Source organism: Gymnoscopelus braueri (assembly GCF_963280865.1).
Source record: "Gymnoscopelus braueri genome assembly, chromosome: 14".
Lineage (NCBI taxonomy): Eukaryota > Metazoa > Chordata > Actinopteri > Myctophiformes > Myctophidae > Gymnoscopelus > Gymnoscopelus braueri.
The window spans coordinates 32,300,318-32,321,777 of NC_137619.1; the positions used below are offsets into that span (position 1 = coordinate 32,300,318).

Genomic DNA, 21,460 nt, shown 5'->3' on the forward strand with positions numbered 1-21,460 from the left:
TTGATGAGTTTGTGAATGTTATCACTCAGATCTACACCTTTGCTAATTGTTTCTCTGGTGCCCACCCCTCCAAGCTCTGCTCAGTGGTAACAACAAAGTCAGATACCAAATCTGAAGTTCATTTGCAAGGACATTCACCTCTACCTGGAAATATGAAATGATTCACCTCTACCTGGAAATATGAAATGATGGCAGGTGCAGAAAACACTGAGAAAGAAATACAAAATACTGCATTGATGGCAGTTTTTAGATACTATAATTAGATGTACTGCATTGTTTTCATTTCAACATTGACATTCAGTATGCTTCTAGTTGTGCAATACAAGCGATTTTAGACTCGAATCACACACTCAGTATGATATCATTTTGCAATTAAAGATTTAAGGAGGATTAATTTCAATAAAAGCACCTGGTAAATCAAAAGAATGCTGTGGGGCCACTTCTTTTTCCAAACAGTAGTTCTCATTCTGTAACAGAACTATTCAACGCTTTATTAAAGGCTGACATTTTCTTTTAGAAGTGAATATTACAGGTGACAGCAGCACAATGGAGTGGTTTTATTGTTGAAGCATTGTTCGTGCTGTAGGTATTCAGCCTGAAGTTGAGAGGCGCTCAAAGTCAGGGGCATGGGAACGCTTGTGGAAGCAGACGCAGCTGTGCACTGAGATAAAGTGGTGGTTAAGAAACCATCTGGCACTCTATAGCAAATGAATCCTACCACAGCCCTCTGCCGGGGCTCACACACTCTGCAACTCTGTCAGCATTTCTGCTGTTTTAAATCAAAAGACAGCCTGCACAGACTGACTGAGAGGCATAACACAGCACACTTCCTACTACTGCCCTTTAGGATGCCACAAAAAAATGGGATTGCAGTGGTGAACATTATACTGCACTGTACTGACATCATATACAAAATGAATGGGGGTATTACATCTCAGCTTGACATCCTGTACAGAAATATTTTCCACAAGAACATTGAGAGAGAAGGGCTTAGAGAGAGACTTATTTCCTTTTGATTACTTATCTCGTGTTACCTCTCCTGTCTCAGTTTCGTTTGTCTCCTCCTTTTGTGAGGGAAAGTCTGTTTGAGTGCCAGGCATCCCAGGAGGTCTTGTTTAGGTGGGCAATGGGACTGACTCAGACATGAGAGGAAGAGAAAGAAAGAACGAACAAGTGAGCGAGAGGGAGAGCATCGTATTGATTGGAGCCACGTCCCAGGAGAACCCACAGTAGAAAAGCCTGTGGGTTTGGTTAAAGGAAACTGAGGAGGCGAAAGAATGACAGAACAGCTACAGCATCAAACGCATCTGAGGACATTTTTTCACACTGAAGATCGGCCATTATATCATCAACCAAACCTTCCAGAATCCCTTGACCTCAGTGACCCAGCTCAACTCTATGAACCCAATGACCTCTTCATAGGCTGGAAGAACACAGAAACAGACAGACAGACAGACAGACAGACAGACACACACACACACACACACACACACACACACACACACACACACACAAACAGACCATCTGATGTTTACTCTAACCGATTTGTAGTTGTAGGGACCTCGCCGATTTGTAGGAAGTGGGGGGTGTATTTGTGCCATTTTGGTAGATGTAGTAAACCATTCACTAACCACGTCACCGTGCATCACTGAACCACTTCCTTAGACCATGGATATCTTACACTACACCTCACACTATAAACGTTTCCAAATCACCAGGAAGACAAATCGTACAGCTGCCATCCATCAAGTAGTGTAAGAGTGAATACTTAAAAGTCATTGATTTAGGTCTCTGAAAGTGCACGATGGCAGAAAGAAAAAAAGAGAGGGGGAGAGAGAGAAGAAGGTGGATAAGGTTTCCCTTGTCTCATTAATGGGATAGTTGGGGCCTCTGAGGGGCACGTAAAACTGTCGCCCTGACCGCTGATTTACACCTTCCTCCGTCCCACCTCCCTCTCTCTCTCTCATATCCCCATATCTCTCCACTGCGTTAAATACACTGGCTGCTGCCAATTATGGCTCTGCTCCTTCTGCCTCTCTTTATCTTGCTCGCCAGCCCCCCCTCCCAATTTCTCTCGGCATCCACCCTTCTCGCCCTCTCGTTCCCTTCATCCTTCCTCTATTCTGTCAGCTTCTGGCAGACGAGCTTCCTTTTGATTTTCCTTGTTTACTTTTTTCCTTCTTCCCCTTTACATGGCTCTTTTTCTGCGAGACGTGATCCCCTCCTTGGCCCCTCCCCTCTTTTCTTCTTCTTCTTCCCTCGTCTCTTCTCTCCGACATTCGCTCTGCTCTCTAAACATAATGGGACTGCAGCAACGCTAACTGCTGACTTGGTTTAATGCGCAATTTTGTAATAATGCCCATTCGTCATACCAGGAAATGCGCAATGGCGGCATTATTGCGTGAGGTGGCTGGTTAGCTAAACTCACTGTGGCATTGGACATGGGGACCTGCTTTCGCTCTCTCAGTAACTCCCTCTAAATCTAACGAAGTAACAAATCTCTGCAGACTATATTTTAATTAAATCGAAAGAGATATAAGCACTCATGATTTTGAAAATGGTTTAATTAGACAGGGAATTGTCAATGGCATAGTGGCTAGCTGGGACAGTTGCCTCCAGGCCCACACCAGTGGACTGTACACAAAACATGTGATGTAATTTTGGTTGGCTGTTCATTTAAGAAATTTTGAGGGTGTAAAAACTGAGCCCTGCATTTTGCTGAGTATGGATAAAAGGCAAATATGAATCCTGATCTCAATTCACAAAGCACACATACGTGCACGCACAACCACATGAAACATGAGTCTACTGTATTTTAGGTGTCGAGTAAAAGGCCTGGCTGTGCCACTGATACCTTTTCTTATATATTTGCTGCAGAATCCACATTGCAGCCTGGTCCCTGACACAGATCAGCATCAAGGGGCTAACCCACACAGACAGCACATCCTTAGGTAAACATCTCTTTTAGGTCAGCCTGGGACTGACACGGTACAAACTCAATAATGCCAAGACTCAGTATTATATCACAGTTACACAGATCAGAGTATCTTTTCAGCCTGAGAACCTAAGTGTAAGAAAATATATTGTACAACCTACGTTGTGTATGAGAAGACCCCTGAATCGTTCATAATCCCCCTCCCCTTTTCTCCCAAGTCTTTATGACAATTCCTAATTTCCCCACACAGGTGTAGTCCTGTTGCTACTGAACCCCACTGGATGGCCTTCAGTGGCCTACACACCAAACTTTGTTGTACAGACCCTGCAGGATCAGTCAGGTGAAAGGTGTGGAAAAACCTGCTATGGGCACGATCTCTACACATCGTACAGACTGTGGGCTGATGGTGTTGTGCGCCTGCGTGAGCAGCATTATTGGCCAACAAAAACATGCGCTGGGATGGGAGTCATGAGACATTAAGTCAAAACAAGCGGCACGTTAAAGGGGGACATGATCACTTTCGTATTCTACACAACCCGTTAGTTATGCATGCTGTTCACCTTGTCATCTCTGTCTGTAATGAGATGAGAAGTACTGCTGATGTCAGTTCAGCTACTCACAGGCTGTGCAGTTGTGTAGCAGCAGTTCCACATGTTGAGTTGACAGAGCTATAGTCGCTCGGGCTGAACGAGGGTAAAAACAGCGAACCAGAGAGCTCTACCCCTCCTCTCCGCACCCCCTCTCCGTCCCCGTTGTTATCGACGGGTGACAGTGGCTGAGCTTGTTCAGTCGGGTGAACAATGGTAAGTGATACCTCACCACCATCTACACACCGCACACACTACAACAGATTTTCGGCCAGAGACGCTTATCGACCCTTATCAATGCCGCTGTCAGGGCCGCTCTGTAGAGGTCTTTAGGGATGGTATTGATAACCAAGTATCCCTTGATAGACATGACATCGCTTGCCGGTTCTTTTCACCTGACAGTGAGGCTTTTCACAGGGAGGATGCAGAGGAACATGCTAGTCTTCAGAGTTCTGCACCCCTGCTGAACAGGTTTCCTGACCAACCAAGTCGCTAGTCCAGTGAGAGAAAACGCCCTCTCAGGCCGGCTTCCCTCCCGTGAACACAGTAAATTATGTTTGTTGGAGCACCCAGGACCTTTTACCCCTGCTCCACCCGGACGCCCCATGCAGTTCTAATGATAGGCCTATCAATGATAGGGCTTTCACACTGCCAGTGTGAAACTGTTGTCTATAGTTGTCACCATCACCTCACCCTTTCATTCGCAGCTCTTTAGCGCCTCTTCATCATCAGCAAACAGCTCATTAACAACAAGGCCTGAACAACATCCACCCAACACAGGGACCGCACTGAAAAGTTTACTCCCATAACACCAATCCAAACACTAATATCCAACATTATCCTCGGTAGTCCCATACACCTTGTAGAGGAGAAATGTTTAAAACCAATTAGCTGTAGTAAGACTGGAACCCTGAAGGAACGAGCCAGGACGACAAACAGCAATTATCTTTTAGGGCTATGGCATAATTATGCATCGGGGAAATGGCACTTTAAATCCTTACTTCAACAAAATATAACATGCGATGAAGAAATGATAATGCTGGAAAGGGGCCAAACTCTTTAAAAAGGTGTCTTCAATCAAACAGTGGCTGATTAAAGAGTACATTTAGGCTGTGGAGCATAAAAAACAAGGACTGCTTCTGGTAGTGAGAAGAGCAGGGGTGTAAGCGTTGGAATGAGAGGACTGGTGGATAAGAACATAAGAACACTTCCCAACCCCTCTGACTAGTGAATTTACAGTATTGAACATCATGTATGACATATTACCTACCTATTTACTTTAGTAATTGGACACATTTAGTAACTTGCTCCGGATAACGTTAGACATCTCTAAATGATTTCCAAACACCAAATATTCCTCGTTTGAAAGATTGTTATGCGCTTTTCACAACATTTTCTGACAACAATTTAAAGACTTCGCACAAGGTTTGACTTCATATGTTTAAAATGTGGTGGAATTTAAGTGATATTTTGGGGGGATTAAAACAAAAACTTTTGATTGTAATCATTGCTATAACATTTGATTAGTAACAGGGGTCTCCCCGTCTCTCCAGCACTTTAATAAACAGAAAATACATTTTCAGGTATGTTGCCAATTTCATCCAATCAGGAGAGAGTACACATTTATCAGCCTCAATTTTATAGTGTTTCACTTCTCATTTTGTCTGCTCATTTCCTTGAGTCATCAGTTTCAATTTCACTTTAAATTTGTATTCCGACCTGAAAACACTCCAGTTACTGTACAAACACTATACAATGTCACTATATATATATATATATATATATATATATATATAATTTCCTCTCCTTTCCGATTGGCCCTCCTGGTGGCCCCTTCTTTGAAAACCTGTGACTTGGACCAGTGGTGTTCTGAGATCGCCAGGGTGAAGCAGAGGCCAGACCCAGCCCTGAGGCTCACCAGCTGTGAGCTGAACACCACTGACCTAGATTAATAGGAACCCACCACTGCAGCACCAGGACCACTCAACACGCCCCGGTTTCCTGTATCCTGCCTGTCTGTCTGTCTGCGTGTGAAGTGATTCCATCTGTCAGTCTCAGCTGGGCTGTGAAAACGCAGCTGAATGCTGTTGCAATCGCACGCACGCGCACGCGCACACACACAAATCCTGTTAATTTAATTCTGAGAGGGTAAAAATGTAATGGTCCAGGAATGTAGTGTACTGTACACTTAGGCTGCAACCATCGAATATTTTCTCAGCGAACATTCTATTGATATTTTTGATTAATCGAATAATCGACCGAGAGGAGCATTCTTTTTATGATTTATAAAATGTTTTCGTATATCAATGAATCGACACAAAACAATTGTAATAGATTTTTTCATAATTAACTAAATTGATTAGTCTGTCTGATTAACCAATTAAGCCTTTGTCGTACAACGGCGTCGTGCAAAAATAGCCGACCTGCAAGCTCACAACGTATTGCGATGTGACACGTTGTTTTCCCCCAAATCGACTACTTTAATCAAATAGATTAAATCGATTAGTTCGATTACCAGGTGGAAACTCCACTCCTGCTGCTATGAAGCAGCAGGAGGTATGAAGTAAGCAGCATGAAGTAACTATGAAGTGAAAGTGTTTTAATTCATCATTTTGGCAGAGAAAGAAAGGCGCTAGCGGGACCAAATTAGTTCCAAAAAGAGGACACGTAACATCTGCCATTTGGAAATGGTTCTGTTACAGGCAAAATGATAGCGAATAAACAACTATAGTCTGTGAGAGAGAACGGTCAGGCTAAAGAGAGCCGCCACTCTCTTTACGGCTCCTGTAAAGTTTAGAAAGTTACGTCAAGAATGTGAACTCTAAACCACACAGGGTTCAGGGGTAGGCAACCTTAGGCATGGGTGCCACCATTGGCACGGGGAAGGGTCTTCACGGGCACACTGGCGAGAGAAATTATTTTTTTATTTTCTTTCAAAGATTAAGCAGACAACACAGAGTCAATAAAGCGTGATGTGTCCACGTATGAATATCTTGTCGTCTCTAGACACAAAACGTAACCATATTTGAGCTTTACTGCTCCCTATGTTGAAGATTGGGAGCTGAGAAAGCAAGAAGCTTGCAGAAAAACTATGCACTCGAAGATCACACAGGCGAGACGATTGCTTAAAGATGCCTTAAATTTGTGGAATCTGTATGAGGAGCGGCTGGTCTGTGTCACCACCAAGAATCGCGGCAATGTTGTGAAGGCAATTGGCCTAAACAGATAGCAAACACTATACAATGTTTTGGGAAAAGGTTGCATCTTGACAAAGAATGCCATCCCTCACCCCCCACCCCACCCCACCCCTCTCCCTCTCTCTCTCTCTCTCGCGCACGGGACACGTTTCGTTTTCACTTTAAATGTGTATCATAGCAATTGTTTTTCAATTTCATTTTAGAATTGTACATTTAACTCTATAACTGCCAAAGACGTTTATAAACGTCTTTGGGCCTTCAGCTATTGCCTGCCAAAGACGTTTAAAAACGTCTTTAAAAAAAAAAAAAAAACTTTTCAAAAAAAAAAAATTTCTAAAAAGATTCTCTAATTATTTAAGATTGACACCTTTTCGATATTCCAAACGAATAAGGAGATAACAATTCCCAAAGATTTGCTGCTCCATCCACTTCAATGTTAAAATTGAAACGGACAAACAATTCACAATGTTTTTTGGTTTGAAACTACTGGTTTTGAGCTATTTTCAAACATCAAACAACACATGACAACAAGGTCAAATTGACCTCGTTGACATTTGTGAAACCACACCTGAATCTCATCTGTGATTAGAAATTATCTGGGATCAATCATACTGGAGAAAAATATTCTGTGGCTATGCGAAAAGGTACCAAAATCGGTCAAAACCCTGGCAGAGGCTACAGACTTTTTGAAAAAACTCTGGCAGGGTAAGAGTTAATATAGGCTATTATTAAGTCTATCGTTAAAAACTCACAAAATGAGCCCTGGGAAACACACGATTGTATACAGGAATATTACGCTATTTATAAACTTTAGTACTTTAAATATCGAGTCATATTGAAGTCATATATAGAATATAGAAGTCATATCGAGTCATATTGAATATATATATTTATATTTATATATATACACACATACAGTATACTATTTATATAAATGTAGAGTATATATTATGATATCAAAGGTAGGCCATATCACCCAGCACTAGGCTGGGGGGACAAAATGTAGGTGTCTCACAGCTTTCAGGGAACAGGGGATCTACTGTGTATTTTACCTGACGAAACAGAAAAGAAGTGTGTTAGATACACACAGTCCAGCAAAGAGGCTCAAGGCTGTCGATCAAGAGTTTGCATGAGAAGGGAAGCATGGGAATCACAATTAGAGATTTAAAAAATGTCCTTCCTGAATCACCAATTCCGATACCCATAACTTGCGTATCGTTCGATACTGAGTACCGATGGGATACCAGTGTGTAATTTAAACAAATCTAGGTCAGTGGTTCTCAAAGTGGGGTCCAGGGACCACCTGGGTTCCTTGAGGTGGCTCCAAAATGGACCCTTACTGCTCTGTAACTCTGAGAGTGTACAAATAGAACCAAAATTGGTTCCATTTGTACACTCTCAGAGTTATGGGGGTCCTTGAAATTAAAAGGTTTGAGAACCACTGATCTAGGACTAAATAATTAATAATTGTTAATGTGCAGCTACAAGTTAGTAAAATAATAATGTAAATAGTACAGTAAGAGTATAGAACAGTCGTGCAACATCAGCTGAATCGATCAAAATATGACTGTAAATGAAATCTCATCATGTGATAAATTACATGGTATCGGAATGGCATGGACTGGCATACTTTCCGATGCCAGCATTTTAGGCAGTATTGGCAGCTTTTCCGATACTGGTGTGGCTATTTGTGAGTAGGCCTGTCACAATTGTTACATAATCGCCTGATTATTTGATGTAATCCCAATTATTTGAGATAATCCCAATCATTTTGCATAATCGTCAGAATCATTTCCATTCATTTGCATAAATGTATCTGTTTAAAAACAGTGACAATAGCCGATCTACAAGCTCACGAGACATGTAGATCTTTGCTTTCTTTCTCCCCTCCACCCATTTTAAAAAAAAAGTAATACATTATTAGATGCATGGCTTGTCATGACAAAGTTATTCGTCATATCTGACTGTGCAATTTTTGTTTACAGAAGTGTTATTGCCGAAAACACAATAAGATCGTTAATCGTAATTGTTTGTACGACAATCAATTGTCAACTAAAATGTCACGACAAGCCCTACCCGTGAGGCACGTCCGAGTGAGGCGTAAGCGGAGCGAGTGCCTGTGCTGAGTGGTGCGATGGCCTCGCTTTGTCTCAGCGCCGTCCAAGTTACATACTGACACGGTGGTAATCAGTTATAATTGATTTCCAAATAGCACATAGTTCCACATAGCGTCAACGTGGTACACAAAAGGGTACCCTCGTCGTCAGCACGTGGATGTCGAGGTTCCCGTCCAAGTGGCGAAATGTGAAGCCTAAAGCGTGAGACTAGGCCGGACTGACGGTGGACAGTATCTTGTAAGGACAACCTGAAAGGAGCTCTATTCAGTCTAGGTTCTGTCACAAGCGCATCTGCATGAGCGTACTTATGCTAGACTCTTTTCAAGTTGGTCAGGGAATTAAAAGTCACGCTGATAAAAGAACCAATTTATGTATGTGCATGCTTGCGTTTGTGCGTGTGAGAGCACACAGGTTGTACACTCGTGAATGTTTGTGTGTGTGTGTGTGTGTGTGTGTGTGTGTGTGTGTGTGTGTGTGTGTGTGTGTGTGTGTGTGTGTGTGTGTGTGTGTGTGCACCTGCCTGCATTGTTGTGGCCGACGTGGTTGAGCCTACATAACTGCTGCCATAAATATGTATGTGAATCAGGCAGGTTAATTATGCTGGACCACTTTCCTGACCGCTAACAGAGGCAGGTATTCAACCAATACCAAAGAACACTAAGCACAGATGGCGCACTGAGAGCAGCTAGCACCTTCTGCCACCTGTGAGCAACAATATGAAAGTATTCGAGAAACGGAGGTAAACAGAGACACGATGAGAGGGCAGACAGACGAGGCAGCGGACTGATGTTTAGAGAGAGATTCAAGATCTAAAGACTTTATTTGTCACATGCTCATCCATGCGTGAAAGAGAGGAAGGAGGAAAGGTCAAGGATGAGGTAAAAAAAAAAACACAGGAAAATAAACACAGGCTGGCGGGTGAATAAAAAAAGAGAAATAGAGATTATTAAAAGGTATGTAATGTGAAAGGGTCCTTGAAAAACGTTCAGCCTCAAACCTCAGCCCTTCAAGACTCTAAATTAAATTAAGGTTAATTGAACCGATTTCTAATTAAACGTGTTTTACACTGAATGAATAAGACAAGTAAGACGCGCGAACGCGGGAAGCGAACGCTTTCAACTTGCCATCCGGCCTGAAATACTGAAATAAGCACAAATGACATGGAATTTTTAGATATCCCAATAGCTGAACTTGTCTAGATGCTTTTAGATGTGTTATTTTTTCCATCCCTTTTTTTCCCCGTTCAAACTATCTTGATTTGAAGCAGCAGGTCAGTATAACAGTTGCTAGAGCACAGGCCACCTCAGCAGAATTTTTGCCAATGCAGCCCTCATGCAGTGTAGCACTCATATCTTACTAATGGACTTCTCTGTCTCCTACTGGCACGGGCTACGTTTTCAGAAAAATAACACAATTAGGTCAAAGGGTGTACAACCCTCAGGGCTATAGCTAGCATCTACTGTGGTGGGCTTTGTAACAAAACCCTGTTTACAGTTAATATGTTTGTTGTGTTCACAAGTGAACACATTTGGAAGTGACCCGAATATGCCAGGTTACAGATAACAAAGACATCTAAAATGTTTTTAAAGCTTTAAAGGCTAGCTTTACTTTACAGCAGCAAATAAAGCAGTACAGTCATCACTTTAGAAGGGGAAAGGTCCTTAAATTATAATACACACACATACATATATATATATTATTTTTTTTAACATCCCTTCAGTATCTATTGCTAATCTCATATCAACTCTCGGGGGTGTATTCACAGTGAGCAGGAAGCACTGGGGGTAGTGTGTAGTACAGCCTCTCGCTAGTGGTGAAACATTAACCCGCAAGGAAATCTTTTGTTCAGGATCGGGAATCAGACATCACCGCATAGGCAAAATCTTTTTTTCTATGATGCGCGAACAAGCCGGCGAGTTTAGAAGCCAACCATCCCACTACGTTTCCCACATGCAGATTATCAAAGCATTAGCCTGCATGCACGCCAAACGCCATTAGAAATACACATTTTCATAACGTAGACAGCGTGATAAGTCTTTGTCATCCTACTACAGTACATCAGTGATTTTGCTTTTGCAAAAACTTCCATAACTTTAGTAATGACTTCTGTTGCTTTTCCTAGCATAAGGCTTAATGTATATTTCATCACATGCCGTGTGTGTGTGTGTGTGTGTGTGTGTGTGTGTGTGTGTGTGTGTGTGTGTGTGTGTGTGTGTGTGTGTGTGTGTGTGTGTGTGTGTGTGTGTGTGTGTGCGATAGTAGTAGTAGTAGCAGGCTGGTGTTTGCAGTTCAGCTTACTCTACGGGAAGTGCAGTCTTTCACTCAACAGAGCAGTTAGGGAGTCACTTGGCTCCATGGACCCATGCCAGATTCCCTTTTTGGAATCATGCCAGCATTTATGCCAGCAAAAGAGCCTGTTAAACGTACAAAAGACATGCTAAGTAGTAGATGTTTTTTTTGTACATTCAAGACAGCCGTTGCTTACACTTGCTACATTAAAAGAGAAAGGGTCTGAAACCGCAATCTACATTCATCATTCAAGTACATTCAATTGTGTTAAAATGTATGTCATGCATGTGGTAACAGGCTAGAATCCAACTGCCTATCTAATAGCATCACCAATCATCCTGTGTCCACACACAATTTAAAAACGGAATCAAATAAAATCCTTAGTGTACAAATGGAACCAAATGGAGTGGACCTGTTAAGGTCTGTGGCTTAGGAGCTGTGGATTTTGGAGCATTCCACATCCAGGTCAAAGTCCAGGGGAGCTGTGACACTGCTGGGCTGAGGCTCGCTAGCTTATGTTACCACACACTTCCAGTTCAACATAAACCAAGGACCTGACACCTAACTACATGACTACCTAGCTTGTGTCCCATGGGCCCTGTCTAAGACAGCTACTCAAACTCTGCCACAAGACAGCAGCAAGACAGTAAAACAAGCTGTTAAACTTTATCTGTGTCATAACTGACAAAATAATATACCACACATGCCAGGATGTTAGAAATAGATTTCCCTGAAGATCTGCCTTGTGCCGTGTGTGTGTGTGTGTGTGTGTGTGTGTGTGTGTGTGTGTGTGTGTGTGTGTGTGTGTGTGTGTGTGTGTGTGTGTGTGTGTGTGTGTGTGTGTGTGTGTGTGTGTGTGTGTGTGTGTGTGTGTGTGTGTTTACAAGATACCATTTCCAAGTTGTCATGAACATATAAAATCTGTCCATTTATGAAAAATTCCACATATTTCAGAATTAACAAAATGAGCTAATGAACATTGCACACAGGGAAGAGCTAATGAAACCACACCTACTATACTATACTGTGTATGCCGAGATTGAACACATACTGCACTATTCCAGACTGAATCATCCTATTAGCCTGTGCATTCAGAGGGCCATTAGCATTTAAATATGCAGGAGCAGTGCTCCTTTGAAAACACAATTTTTACTCTGCTGTGAGGAGAGTTCTCCAGTTGTCATAAATAGCTTTTTTTTTTAATTCAAGGACCTTTTCAAATGTCAGGGCGAATCAAACAGCATGACAGGTCCTCTGGGTGGGAGGGGGAAAAAATACAGCTTGGAGGGCAGAGAAGAAAAGAAGGCTTATCATGCATATTCATGCGTTCGGATAGTTCAATGTCTGTCGTTTTGGAGAATTGTAAGCAGAGGCAAAACTGTTTGCAAGTTAACAGCCTTGAGTTGAAGGTTTTTTTTGTTAGATTTTTTTGTTGTTGTTGTTTTTTCTACTTTTCTCAACACTTTTACTGCACCACATCCAAATGTCAATGCCACAGCCACACAATGGGCAAAGTGACATGTGCTCGCCCAGGAGTGACTCCCAAAATACCAACTCCCGACACTTTTCTATATTCTCACTCCGTCAGCAAATTTGGCCGAAAGTTTTCTCTCTGAAGTGTTGCTCAGCAGAAAGAGCCAACAAACAGAGCCATCTCTCTGCTGGCCGGGGCCCACTTCAGCATTTTAGATGTCTCTCTCAGTTTACTAGTTTCCCAACATCAGCAGGATGGAACCTCCTGACACAAGTCTATGTCAGCTGGACAGGAACGAGGGGGGGATGTCTGCCCAGGCACAATGGAGCCCCTCCACACACACACACACACACACACACACACACACACAACCTCCTCGCTCTGACTCGCTTGAGACACTGTACAGGAGAGAGTGGAAAGGAAGGAAGAGAGAAAGGAGGAGGAAATAAAACAATACCTTTGACTGTACATTCCGTGTGTGTGTGTGTGTGTGTGTGTGTGTGTGTGTGTGTGTGTGTGTGTGTGTGTGTGTGTGTGTGTGTGTGTGTGTGTGTGTGTGTGTGTGTGTGTGTGTGTGTGTGTGCCTAATCCACTTCAGGAGAGTTGAACGCTGCGCCAGCACAACTGGTGGGAGCAGTGCTCACCTCCCCTCCTATTTTCTCTCTTTTTTTCTGCCCTCCTTTCTTTCTCTCAACCTTCCTTCCTCCCTCGCTCTCTCTCTCTTTCACTTCAAGCCTTTCAGTATGAACAGCATTGGCAGTGGCAGTAGCTATAAGTGTTGGTTTTATAACAATGCTTTACAGAAAGCCTCCTCTCTGCCCCAATGAGAAGTGCAGGCAGTCAAGAACTCCCGCGGTGCGTGCACAACATGGTACTCACACACGTACATGCAAAAACGTATACATGCACACACACACACTGTGCCTCAATTTATTTCTAATCTTCCGAGGTCTGTAACAAACTTTCTGCCAGGTGAGAGTGCAAACTTCTTTGCCAATCGGGAGGAGAGAGAAGCTCGGTCAACATATTCGTCCACGGGCAAACCACACGTGCACGCAAATAACAGTAAACAGTGCACAAACTTCACCATCTCATTACAGTTTAATGCCTCCCTATTAGGTCATCATCTCCACAACCTCAGTGCTCCATCATCTTTCCACCTAATGAACGTATACATGCAATTAAGAGCAATTAGTCCATCTTTTAGGGGAGACGGGCCAGTCATTAAAGAACGTGAATGGGCCTCCGTAGTGCAGTGCTTTACACCAGGTGGGAGGTCATTAGCCAGCCCAGCGATGTGAGCAAACTCCTGCCGTCATAAATACAGGAGGACAGTAAACAACCTTCACCCACAATCCCACAGCTGCGAGGTAAATTATTTACTGACTCGCAAGCATGAACGGCAGTGAGCGTACAGCAGCGCAGATGAATGTTCTTTGGTTTCAGGAGCCCGGGGATTATTGGCAAATAAAGCTATTTTGTTGTTGCCTTCCGAATTGAGCGGTTTCCCACTCATGTGTTGGTGGCACACCAACATGCACACATCAGTGCAGAATGAAACTATTTGCTGAGCAACGACAGGTTTTAAAAAATACCTAGATTTGAGCCTATGCTGTAGCCAGAATCAACTTTATTGTCAACTTTATTATCACAGGTTTACAGGGGTAAAACAGTGGGTGAAAATTGTTTTTGCGCAATCGTTTTGTTATTTCCCTAAGAGAAAGGGAAGAAGGAGAAGAGGGGAGAAAGATCAAAAGCCTATATGTATATGGTTCTGTCTCAATAAAACAGCCCCGACCTGCCCACAGAATTGTAACCATGTTGAAACCAGTCCTGTCCGTTTCTTAGCTGGATGGGCAGATTTTCACGATACTGGGAAGATATGATTAACTTTTGGGTCAAAAAGATCAAAAGGTCAAGGTCACAATCAAGTTCAAGGTCTGCCTATTAGCTAAATAACTCGAGAACAGATGGCCGGACTTTCAGAAAGCTTGGTGGGAATGGTCAGAACGTGCTGCCCCAAAGAGATGATAATGTTTTAGGTCAAAAAGGTCAAGGTCACAGATGCTGGTGCGGGCAGGGTTTGTACCTCCAGGGTGCATTTTGTTTAACCACTTTCACACTGGCATCCCTATTTTGGGCATAGCCTAAAATGTTTCAAAAACTGTTTTTCTCTTCCCTTCATCATTTTTCAAAATAGCAGATCTACAAGCTCATGGGCTATTTTTAGAAAACCTTTTAAGAGGCTCTAAGTGCTTAATTAAAAGCAGTAAAACCACTGGTCCACTGCCAACTTGGATCATGGCTGGTATTGATTCTACATTACATAGAAAATATAAGCCCCTGGCGGCTTGTGTACACAATATGTGACAGGAGCAGTACAACTGTAGCAAGAATGTAAATATAGTAACAAAAACTGACCCCAGGGCCCGGGCTACACTTTGAGGAAGATGCACAAGAGGACGCGCATGCATGCATGCATGCACGCACCCACACACCCACGAGGGGCTCAGGTCAGCCAGTATCTTTGAGGCAGCACTGGGCAAACAAGACCTTATCAGTGAACGGAGTCAGACACCTGCTGCAATCCATTTTTCTAAATCATCCTTCTTTACAATCTCAAACACCATTTGCACACTTGACAAAAATGTAACAGAGACACAGCAAGCTATGCCAGGTGTTCGGAGTACAAGAGAAAGCTTCATTTGGGCTATATGCACAGGAAAAGTCATTCTTTGAGACAACAGTACCACCACCAGCCAATATATCATAAAAAAGTTACAGTACAACCCTTGCTGAAGTAACAGGTTGCACTGTGCCCTCAAGTTACCTATCACTCCAATGATAGAACTCGTAGGCAATTCTTCAACGGTAGTATTTTAGTAATAAAGGCAAAGCTAAGTATTACCTCAGGGACAGGATCATCTGAGATAAGAATTGCGTTAGCCCTTGTCAATTCTATACACCTAAGGAATAAGACCGTGTTAAATTCAACAGCAGGGACTGTTGAGTGATGGCCAAGCCTAACACAGAAAACCCAGACACTGAAAAAAAGTCTCTTAAAAAGGAAAGACTGCAGCTACATCCCAAGGTCTAAAGGCCTACATCGTCCTCGCTCTGTAATTTTTAAGAGCCGGCTGAGTGATTGACATTAGGCTGTACGTTTTGGGCCCTTGGCAGATGGCATATTGTAATTTCACACCCATTACCTCCTCTTGACAATGCATAGCGCAATCACAGGCTAGTAAAACCCTCTCAAACCAGCTCCTATGGGAACCTTTAGAAGGCGTTAGTGGCTTTGCCATTACGGGAATTCTCAGTAGAATTCACAAGAGCTATTTCAACAGCGTCCAAATTACTGTGTTAAATGGAGTATTAGGTACTGAGAATATATTAACCAGTTGAAATTGCATTGCTGTGTTTGACTTCAGATGGGCAGTCAAAACACAATTTAATCATTAATTAATATTGCCTTTTCTTTTCTTTTTTCTCTGTCTACTCTGTGCATGTGCTACCCGTCATGTAGAAAATATTCATCATGGTTACTATTCTGACCAGACCTGTTAGAAATGAAACAGCTGGGAAATTAAGGAATAAACAACTCAACACAGAAATACCTACATAAATAATAGTACATTTGCAATAGCTTTGGTTACACCCTCCTGGCAAAAATGTAGGACCTACAACTACAACTTGTTTATTTCAGCATTACATCACGCAGCTCAGCTAATCCAAAGACAACCGCACACCATAGGAACAGGTGGCGAGCAAAGGAAGAGGCAGCAGCAAGGCTTTCAGGAGCCATCATCATCATCATCTTTTCCTGCCTCGGCGCACTCACGTTCCCATCAGCTGGCTACTGACTTACAGTATAAGACAGCACAGGCGCACAAGATGATCCCATCTTACAAGAGTACGCTGTAGGAGATGAGCCATGTAAAACAGTGCTCCCTACAAACACAAATCATGTTCGTAATCACAGTTCACCGATTCCACCAGTCACTGGGGAACATCTGTTGAGGCAAAATGGTCTCTTCATTTCCAATACAAACACACACAGTGACACACACAGTGACACACACAGTCACACACACACACACACACACACACACACACACACACACACACACACACACACACACACACACACACACACACACACACACACACACACACACACACACACACACACACACACAGTGTGCACAATGTCATAAATATTAAAGTGCTGGTTTGCATTTCCCGGGCGTTGGTGATAAATCAAAAGGCCTGATAGGAGCTGCCATGTACATTGTGATTCCGTATGTGTGATGCATTTGCCTCAGGGTGGGGTGGTGGTGGGGGGGCAACGCTTCACTTTCATATCTGAATACATAAAGGCCAGGGAAGACGTGAGGGGAAGTTCAGCCCCCAGTGGAGCTGAAAGACATGAGATGAGGGAGGGGATGGGGAGAGAGGTGTGTAGTGAGTGAGGAGGTTGGTTGTGAAAGGGAGGGATGTAGGCATCATGGATGGAGGCAGACAGACAAGGAAGGAGGAGTCTTCTTGTATCTGTTGGAAGGAGGGTGAAAGTTCACAAAGCACGGGAAGAGGAAACCGAATGGTGAAAAAAAACAGCAGTTACTGTATACCACAACAACCGTGAGCTTTCACAAACAAAGCCAAGACAAAAGTAAGTAGTCATCTCTCATCTGCACATATTTCACAGATGTATTCCTCTCATTCACGATAACTGACCACCTTCTCCTGTGAAGACAACTGATAGAAATCTTGATGTGTCAAATTGTCAGAGCTTAAAATAGAAGGCGTTTCAACTCCCAGCTCTGTGCAGAAAAGAGGTTGCACGTCACAGTCAGCATATCATTAATATGGGAGGGGGGCCGGTTGAACATAGTTCCACGGTGACAATGCCCATGGGGGGGAGCAGATGTCCACTGCCAGCAGCACATCTGCATACAGCCAGTATAGTCCCCACCCCTTCACTGGTCAAACAAAGGAGTACTACTCCACTTTTCAGACATTTCTTCCACTTCAGCCTCCATAGACGCAGAGGGCAAAAAAAGAATGTGAAAAGGTTTGTCTTTTGTATAAGCAATTCCCACTTGGCCCTTAAACATGGTGTTGTCCTCCAGTTGTACCATGAGGGTATTTTGTGTTTATAGTAATTCAGTCATTAAAGTCAGCCAATAAGCATGCTTTGATAAGTTAATGCCAAACTTTCTTATATGGAGATTTTGTATCAATAGCCCACTTAGTAATGCAGTGGCTTGGTTTCTATTTATTTATTTATCTAGCTATACACACACACACACACACACACACACACACACACACACAGGCTGAAACTTTTTTTGTTAAATCAAAGTGTCTGTATTTGTTAAGGCTTCATTTGCTATTCCAAACCCACTATCGTTATGTGAGGGTCATAAAACTACACGCACACCATCTCAAATAGAAAAGAACCAAGTTCATCAACGTTTTCCCTTCCCTCTGACTTCCAGAACAACAGGCTCACACTGACTGACTGACTGACTAGACTTCATGAACATTATTCACACATCATAACGACTTTAAAGAAGGCTACGCAATGTCTTCAAAAACACTCCCCACGGGGAGTGTTTTTGAAGACATTGCGTAGCCTTCTTAATAAACTCGTGCACCCTCCTCTTAAAAACTTCAAAACGAATGAATAATGTCGCTTGCCGACAAGGAACATGCGACGACAGCGACGCCGTGCTTTATCATCCTGCTTGGTGGTGATGGCGCAGGGACACATGGACGGAGATGGAGTGCACAGCTTTCCAAAGTACCCACAGTGGAAGGAACACACTCACTCACACAATTATTTTCACCACCCTTGTGCAACAATAATTCTTAAATCCTACCTCGACTGTATGGCTGTTTTACTGGTAGTTCAAACGTCGGCTTTCTTTCGCGTGCTCCGAGATTATCTTAATAACGGGCACCGCATTTCAAATATGACTCGATAAGATAGTGATGTTCCCACCTTGAGATGGCCAAAAAAAAAAAAAAAACTTAAATCCTAAAAAACGAAACGGGACAATCTCTCCGCCACCCGCAGAGAAACCGTTTCTGATCTTATTATTTTATTCCAAAAACAAACAACTAAGCCTTATTGCTCTCGATGTTGTCAGGTTTATATCCCACTGTTTACTAAAACGGTTCATAAACACTAGCTGTTCTTTTCCTCCTGTAAGAATTGAGAGGTGTGTATCAGTTTGTTTTTTTCCTTTTTTTCTCTCTCCTCTCGCTTTTTGAATAAGGCGGAGCCTTGGCCACCTCGCTTACACGTATGGGCGCGCGCACGCACGCACACACACACACACACACACACACACACACACACACACACACACACACACTCACACTCACACAGAAGGCTACAGTACACGTCGTTGAAGTTGTTGATGGTCGTGGTGGGACAGACAGACAGACAGTGGACGTTTTCAAGAAAGCTGATTTCTCGAAATGGATCATGATGGTAGTGTCGTAGGCTACTAGTGATGATGTGCTTGATTAAGTTATGCTGATATAAAATCCAAAAAGCCTACTATCTATCACTGACACTCAATGGTGGCACGTGTTTATTTGATGCTCCTTGTTCTGGTGTGAAAACAAGGACGTATGACATACAATAGATGTCATTGTGACTGGAGAGCTAGGACGTGGCTTCTGTGTTCATGATCTGAGAAGGATCCTGGAGGAAAGACACAGAAGTAGTGCTGTCAAAGTTAGCGCGTTATTGACACATTAACGCATGAGCGAATTAACCGCGAGGTGTGAATGAGCTGCACGCAAAGTTGTGTGTCCTCACTCTCTCTCTCTCTCTAGTTACTAGTTACTCTAGTTACTAGTTACTTTTCAGATATAAATGATATTATGAAACATACATTAACCACTTTAGCCCTATTTTATACATAGGCTATTTGAAATTAGCCGATCTACAAGCGACGCGTTGTGAGCTTGTTGATCTGCTATTTTCAAACATTTTTGTACTTTTACTTTTGGTACTTTAAGTACATTCTGATACCAATACTTTGTAATAAGAGTGCGTGGCTCAGCTTTGGGGGTACTATGCGTCTTGATTTGAGTCATTTCCCATCGTCAGAATCAATTGCACAGCAGTGTCATTAGATGACATTGTCATATGTTTTGATCGATGTAAATGAGGCTATTCATAATAGATAGATAGATAATAGATAAATGACAGTTTTGATTGGCCACATTCCATATGCTAATGCTAATCTACCAAATAAATCTACGAAATCTTTGTAAAATAATATGTATATATGTCTGTAAAGGTTGAGTCTCCTGTTGGTGGGTCTTGTATCAGTACCCCTGCTTCATCTCTCTGTCAGCTAAGGGGTCCTTGGCTGAAAAAATTGGGGCCTGTGCCCTGGTACATATGAAACGGGGGTCCTTAAAATTAAAGAGCCAGAATCACTGGCCTAGATATCCTTTAGGCTAATGACCACATAGTAGACTATGTCTTCCTAGCTTACCAATCACAGCATTCAAGTAACACAAATCTACAGGTTGATAATGTTTTATTTGTTCTTACAAAATTGTGGCCACAAGTAGCCTATGTTATATCAAGTTATTGTTATGATGGTTATATGAACATTACAGGTCCACAAAAGGAACCCACGACAACAGGTGATTTAGCCATATATATATATATATTAGCACATTTTCGTCATGTAGGCAATAGAGGGAAGTTTATTTATTTATGGTCAACATGTACTTACTGGCAGTTTGGACGATCGGTAGCTTAGCTACCTACTTAGCATAGTTTGGATCTACTATTGTGAAATATTGCATTTTTACGTTTTATACTTTATTTTGATGGCATAGTTTGGATCTGCTATGGTGAAATATAGCATTTCAGTAGCTTAGCTACGTACTTACCATAGTTTGGATCTGAATGAATACATTGGATAACATATCCAGTGAGAGAGTGTGTGACGCGTTGTGGGCTTGTAGATCTGCCATTTTCAAAAACTTTTGACAAAATGTGAAAAACATGCAATGTTTTTGCATTTTTAGACCACAAATGTTATGGTGGTCCCTGGCACTAACCTCGTGGTTGGACATACAGTCAGTGGAAAAAGCATGCACATTTTTTACTTTAGTAAAAGTATCAATACTGCAATGTAGAAAATGTAAAATGACTATGTTATAAGTAAATGTCCGGCATTAAAAATGTGCTTGAGTAAAAGTACAAAAACATTGGTATGTAAATGTACTTAAAGTACCAAAACTAGAAAATAGGCTACTCATTATGCAGAATATCCCATTGCACAAGTTGTCAAATGTGTGACATCTTTTGAAAATAGCAGATGTACAAGATCTGTGAGCTTGTACATCGGCTATTTTAGAATGGACGAAATGTTTATAGGGGTGAAGTGGTTAATGTAAGTTTTGTAATAATAATCGAAATCTACAAAGTAGTACTGAAGTTGTCAAATAAAAAAAGGTAGGCCTACTGCCACATAACACTACAGGCCTTCACATAATGAACATAGGCCTACTGTAGTGTGCACATAACACTATAAATAGCAAGGTTAACATTAGGCTAGGACTGTAGTAGTTCAGATGACACCTTGTCAAAACAACTACAGGAAAAAAGCAACATCACTGTGGGTGGAAACACGATCGCATCGTCCACCACCAGCGTCATGGCCGAACTGTTTTTTGCACTTTCTCCATTACAACCCGTACATCTACATAAACGTTCAGGTTTCAAATATAAAGTGCGTACCCCATGGCCATGGATGTTACAATTATATACGGGCCGTCAGAAGTACCCGTGTCTTCCGTGTTGTTCAATGAAAAGCATT

The 21,460-nt window shown here is 42.4% G+C and overlaps 1 protein-coding gene across 1 annotated transcript in view; it reads right to left on the reverse strand.

Annotated features, from left to right (window-relative positions):
* LOC308100750 (C-terminal-binding protein 2) overlaps positions 1–18,743 on the reverse strand; it is an 85,399-nt gene extending 66,656 nt beyond the window's left edge. The window contains exon 1 of the mRNA XM_080449842.1: positions 18,485–18,743. The gene's annotated coding sequence lies outside the window, so the exon portion shown is untranslated. The remainder of the gene's footprint in view (positions 1–18,484) is intronic.
* Positions 18,744–21,460: the final 2,717 nt, after the last annotated feature.